The following is a 6,287-nucleotide window of genomic DNA, read 5'->3' as shown; positions in this document are numbered from 1 at the left end:
GCGCTACTGAAATCTTCCCGTTGGGCCCTACTGGTGGACACTGAGAAGAAATGAGTTGCTCTGTCCCTCAGTGGTGGACATCGAAACCAAAAAAGTTCCGTTGTCCCCCACTATTATATTTGTGTTCATGAATACAAACATTTTAAGTAAATCTTATACTAATAATTATAATACATACATTTTTAAAGCATTTTTTTTTATAGTTTAAAAAAATCCTTAATTTATACTATTAGAGGCCGGTAAATCTATTCTCATAAATAAAACACTGGATACTCATCTTTCACATTATATTGCCTTATTTTAGATACAATTCATCACTTAGCACAAAAGCGCGCGGAGTCGTCTCCGCGCGTCCCTCTATTCTGACGTTTGATTCTCGTGTGACATTGACAATACGTCAATGTCACTATGACAGCAGCTCATTGGCTATAACGATACCGCTATTTTAACGTTTTATATTTTTCACAATTAACAGTTCGGCCTTCCTGCAATTCCTTCGCCCTCGAAGGTCTGCTCATGGCACACTTGACGCCTCGTATTGGGATCCAGCTGAGCACCTGGCTAGATCCACTCTGCCATCTCTACCACCATTCGCACCTCACGCTGACCACCTTTGGTTCTGCTGAAACGAGAAATCATCACACAATACATCTATATCATCGTCACACGGTACATCTATATCATCACACAGTACATCTATATCATCATCACACAGTACATCTATGTCATCATTACACAGCACATCCATATCATCTAGAAGCTCAGCGTGCTCCTCAATCAGTAGCGCCACGCCAATGGTCATACAGACGCTATCACAATTATCTCTCATTCAATATTTTAGAATCAGCTGCTTCAATAATGACAATAATGTCGATCACACACATGCCATCTTAATCTAGGCACCATAGCTCATATGCCCAAAATGTTACCACCGAAGAAACTCATCCTTTGATGCCCAATTAGGCCTTTATCCAAGGTTTCTATCAGGTTTGTTCAACCACCACAAAAATACAACTTATTGGTTCCGATAAACTTCAAATCATAGAACTGTAACCCATTCTACTTCCAAGAATGGAAAGAACCCTCACTGTTGATGAGCAGTGGACTGTATGTTCGTGGGCTAGGAACCGACATAAATCTTGAAGGCAGAGTACTTGTTGTAGACAGCTTTATTTCTGAGTTCTTCACTTTTTCTTTTCGACCACTTAGATTTCTTAACTCGCTTCTTACCTGAATTAAACTAGTCAGCTGGAATGCCCTGCTCCCTATTTTATACTCTTCCCTTTCTCTCGCGATATTGCCATCTCTGTCTCTCATGTTCTGGAATATTCAAAGCGAGAGGTCCGATGTGACCGTCTCGTTATCCTCGATCTTCCCAGTGACGAGATGCAGTGTTGCTCGATTGTCACGTCATCGTCCTTGCCTTCTTGCCGTGGCCATCCAGACTTCGGTCTTCTGAGGAACGACGGCCCGTGGAACAACAGACTCATCCTCTTCCGATGTAGGCACGTATCCCGCTCTCGACACCACGTCAGCTACGTTCAAGTGAGTGGGTACTCAAACGCTACTCCGACGGCCTTGTCTCCTCGGTGATCTCTTCAAGTCGATGCGCTCCGTAGGGTGTATAGCGGCGGCTTCCGTTCCGCAGCCAATGCAGCACAGTTTAGGAGTCACACCAGTAGATAGTGTCTTCTACAGGCAGCCGATGCACTTCCGTTCATGCTGCTTGTAGCTCCAACCTCGATATCGTTTGTGTCTTCACTGGAGCCACTTTGGCACGCGCAGCTACCAGCACAACTTCCGCGTCCTTCCTGTCGTTGTAAGTGAGGTGCCAATACGCAACGACGGCGTAGGCTTCCTCGCCTGCATCGCAGAAGATGTGCAGCTCTCGGAGTTTCATTTATCTCCCCCCCGTAGTAGTATCGAGGAATACGCAGTCTCTTCATAATCTGCAGGTCTGACAGCCATTTCTCGAAGTATGCTGCGACGTCTTCCAGCACGGGCTCGTCCCATCCGGTCTTGAGGCGCCACTGCTTTTCAGGAGCTTCTAGGGGAGTCGCTCCTTTCTTCGCACGCCTGCCGCTCGAGGCGACTGCTAGCAGCCGGTCGTCGTTGCTGTTCCAGTTCCGGACATGGAAGACCGCCTTCCTGTGGTCTTCGTCCACTTGAAAAATCACTTCTTTGCTTGCTCGATGTCGTTGAAGCTTTCCACGAAGTCACCACTACAGCGCCCGGCGTATGCCTTTCTCAGTAGGTTCTCCATTTGCTCATGATACTGCCTCTTCTCTTCGGTATTATCAGTATTATTCAGAATTAATTTAGAACATTGTGAACTCCTAATGACGTAATTATAATGAAGTTATACAATGCAATACAAATAAAATAAATACTATCGGACCTAAATGATTTATGGGATTGGTTATGGTTCTTTAAACATTTTCTCTTTAAACCCACACAGATTAGGCCATTCCACACAGTTTGCGCCTCGCCACACAGCCCTATGATGTCGCTACACAAGCCAAAACATCATAGTTCATGATGTCTCCCACACAAGACACGACATCTTCACAATTCCTGATGTCACACCAGACATCCCACTCAGAATGACAATGTCCACACAGTTTCAAGACAATGCCACATGTCCTCCTCACACAGCTATCAGGACATCCATCTCACACAAAATGACAAAGTCCACCCAGTTTCTTGACAATGCCCACTGGTGTATGATCCTCACATAGTACATCATACCCCTATTATTATTATTATTATCAAACCATTCCCATAATCACAACATCATAAGAAATTTGCTAAAATTATCTTTATTTAAATAATAAAATATTTCAATGTAAACTCTAAAATATTAAGATGAATAACACAACTACATAAATCATCATCAATAATGCCAGTAATAAACAGTGAAACAAATTATGCTTAACATTGTGTCTTAGTGAACACAAATTTGCTTCACACACAAATGCAACTTTATCATAATAAACTTACTGTTATTGTTGTGTTGACAGCAATACACTTCCAACTATTTATCTTTGGAAACTGCACATACTTCCATGAACTTACCATCCTCAAATAGGAACAAGCATTCATGGAAATATCCAAGAACTTTAATTTAACAAGTACAATACTTCTCTTCTCATGCTTGGCCAAAATTCACCCACAATGCAACTGACTTTATATCCAAGTATCTGTTGTTAACCCAGTCATTACAGGGAGCACACAACACAATCATCACCAATATAAACTTTATTTGATCACTGCTAGTACTTTGCTCCATTGATACCATTATTCAAAAACATAACCCTCCTTCTGGCGCAGTCGGGTAAATAGCTAACTTTCGCACAGTACAGCAGTATACCACACAATAGGCCAATGCTAATGACCAATTATAAGCATTTATTTCTATTCAAAACACATCACTCTCTTATTTACCATTATTAATAATAACTTTTTGCTTAAGGCTGCTAGCGGCAGTTGGGAAGTTCTAGAGTCTAGCAGTAGACTGTAGCCAATTAATTATTACTATCTGTTCACACTTAAGTTAATTGTATGCAATTTCATGCCAATGACAAGAATAAGCACAGTTAAACAACCAAGCCGCAGTGGCACTGCTAGTCTCAGCTCAACCCTTGCAATAAAACATTAATTCAACTCACCAAATATCACAGCTGATTCCTTCTGTATTGCATTTTCACTCACCAAATATCACAGCTGATGCCTTTTGTATTGCATTACCTTCGGTCCAACTCCAAATCACTTATGTGAAGTACCCTTGTTCAGTGTTCAGCTTCACTCAGGTATTGCACTTGACTGATTTGCTCACCACAGGGCCAACCCGCAGACAGATAAGTCACCATATCTAAAACTCAAGTCAAATCTAAAAATATGCACACACAACATGCTACAACCAGTAACCTTTTTATTAAACAGCTAATAAATAACCTCAAGATTAAAATCATTTTCACCATGTGGGAAGAATAACCAACAATAATGGCTGGTACACAAGAATACTCTTTAAGTTAAATGTACCACATTCTATGTCTTTTTTTTTAAGTATAATAATTGGATAAATTTTAATCACCCACACTAATTTTCAATTTTAGTGATACAACCCAAATCACTACTGGCAGCAGAAATTAATTGATAAGTTGGAAAAGTTCAATATTAACATTATCTTAACTCAAAATATAGCATCATGTAACATAATAATAATTATGTTTCACAATAATTGAAGTATCAATCACTATAAGAGTACCAAAAATACACCACATGTTCAACGGCATAACTGGCTGCTTTACTTAATTTCAATTTACAAATTAAGCTATTTAATAGATTTTATCTCATCTTATAGTGCTCAACATCAAGAAAGAAACATCATGATACTAAAACTGGTTTACACAACACAGACCTTAGCTTCAATTTACTTGAATAAAACTAATTATTAATTCTTCTCCAAAATAATGCCAAGAGGTTACTCGGGCATGATCACCAAACTTATTTAATTTATCTGACCAAATTCTATCTATTCTTTATAGATTTTAAATCTCAACAAGTTATTCTTTGCAGAATGTAAACATGAACAAATGAACACTGTTCAATTTAATTTGATTTACTAAAATAGTTTATTAGGCATTGCAATTAAAGTGAGCACATACCATAGCTTTCACACACATTCCTGGCATTATCAGTAAAGACTGACAATACCTATAACATTTGATGCTTCATTCACTTCCATGCATTATTTTGCTCAAAAAGGAAATGTGTTAATATTGTTGTTGTTGGAATAATCGATAATAATAATAAATCGTACCTGCTCTGGGGCCATCGTTAGTCAAATTGTTCACCACTTACGTGACCACAAGCCAAGTTACGGAGGGAGTATCTTCATAATTTGCGTCCATCATTTCTTGTACTTAAATACTTTTCTGCATCTCACACCTTTGTCAGCGTGGTTTCCTTGACATTCTCTCTTCATCATATTCCATTATAATCATAGAATCGTGGGCGTTTTGTGATAACATTCGTGACAAATAACACGAAACATTGGTCACCTGGAACACTTTGAAATCACGTTACTATCATAGGTTTCAGATCTCACTTCTGAACTATGATAGTAACGTGATTTCAAAGTCACGACACGTCCCACACAGATTATCATGACTTGTTCCACACAGCTTGACATGTTCCACACAGATTGTCACGACATGTCGCAACCAGCTTGTCACGACATGTCTCACACAGATTATCATGACATGTTCCACACCACACAGCTTGTGGCACCCGCTGGACACGCCACAGGAGCAGCCGCGTGCCGGCCGCGCCGCGCGCCACGCCGCCCTGCACCGAGCTGGCTGTCGCGCCGCTGCGGCCCGCCGCGCTTGAGCCGCCGCCGCCGCCCACGCGCGGGCACCTGCAGCTGGCGCCGCTAGGCGCGCTGCACTCCACGCACCTCTGCACGCTGACTACTTTCGGCTCTGCTGACACAAGAAATCATCATACAGTACATCTATACACCATCATACAGTACATCTAATGTCATCATCCTAAATGATTTATGGGATTAGTTAGGGTTCTTTGAACATTTTCACTTTAAACCCACACAGATTAGGCCATTCCACATAGCTTGTCATGTCATGCCACATGTTCTCCTCACACAGATATCAGGACATCTCACGCAGAATGACAATGTCCGCCCAGCTTCATCACAATGTCCACTGGTGTATGATCAACAAGTAAATCATATACATTATTATTATTATTTTCAAACCATTCCCATAACCACAACATTATCAACATATTAAGATGAATAACACAACTACATAAATCATCACTGACAACAAAACAATGCAAGTGAAACATATTGATGCTTAACATTGTGTTTGGGTGAACACCAAGTTGCTCCACACACAAATGCAACTTAATCAAAATAAACTTCTTGTTATTATCTTAGGTAACAGCACAATTGCAAATACTTCAATGAAGTTACCATCCTCAAAGAAATACCCAAGTACTTTAAATAACTTTTTGCTTAAGGCTGCTAGCGGCAGTTGGGAAGTCCTAAAATCTAGCAGTAGACTGTAGCTAATTAATTATTAAAATCTGTTCACAGTCAAGTTAATTGTATGCAATTTCATGCCAATGACAAGAATAAGCACAGTTAAACAACCAAGCCGCAGTGGCACTGCTAGTCTCAGCTCAACCCTTGCAATAAAACATTAATTCAACTCACCAAATATCACAGCTGATTCCTTTTGTATTACATTTTCACTCACCAA

General features: G+C 40.3%; 1 long non-coding RNA gene across 1 annotated transcript; it reads right to left on the bottom strand.

Annotated features, from left to right (window-relative positions):
• Positions 1-270: 270 nt before the first annotated feature.
• Positions 271-5,115, bottom strand: LOC135072359 (uncharacterized). The gene is made up of 2 exons (XR_010257416.1): positions 3,669-5,115; positions 271-619 (listed from the first exon to the last, which is right to left on the bottom strand). It is a non-coding gene; the product is annotated as an uncharacterized LOC135072359 (long non-coding RNA).
• Positions 5,116-6,287: the final 1,172 nt, after the last annotated feature.

This window comes from Ostrinia nubilalis, chromosome 6 (assembly GCF_963855985.1).
Source record: "Ostrinia nubilalis chromosome 6, ilOstNubi1.1, whole genome shotgun sequence".
Taxonomy (NCBI): Eukaryota; Metazoa; Arthropoda; class Insecta; order Lepidoptera; family Crambidae; genus Ostrinia; species Ostrinia nubilalis.
The sequence above is the reverse complement of the archived record's forward strand: the minus strand, read 5'-3'. Positions and strand labels throughout refer to the sequence as shown.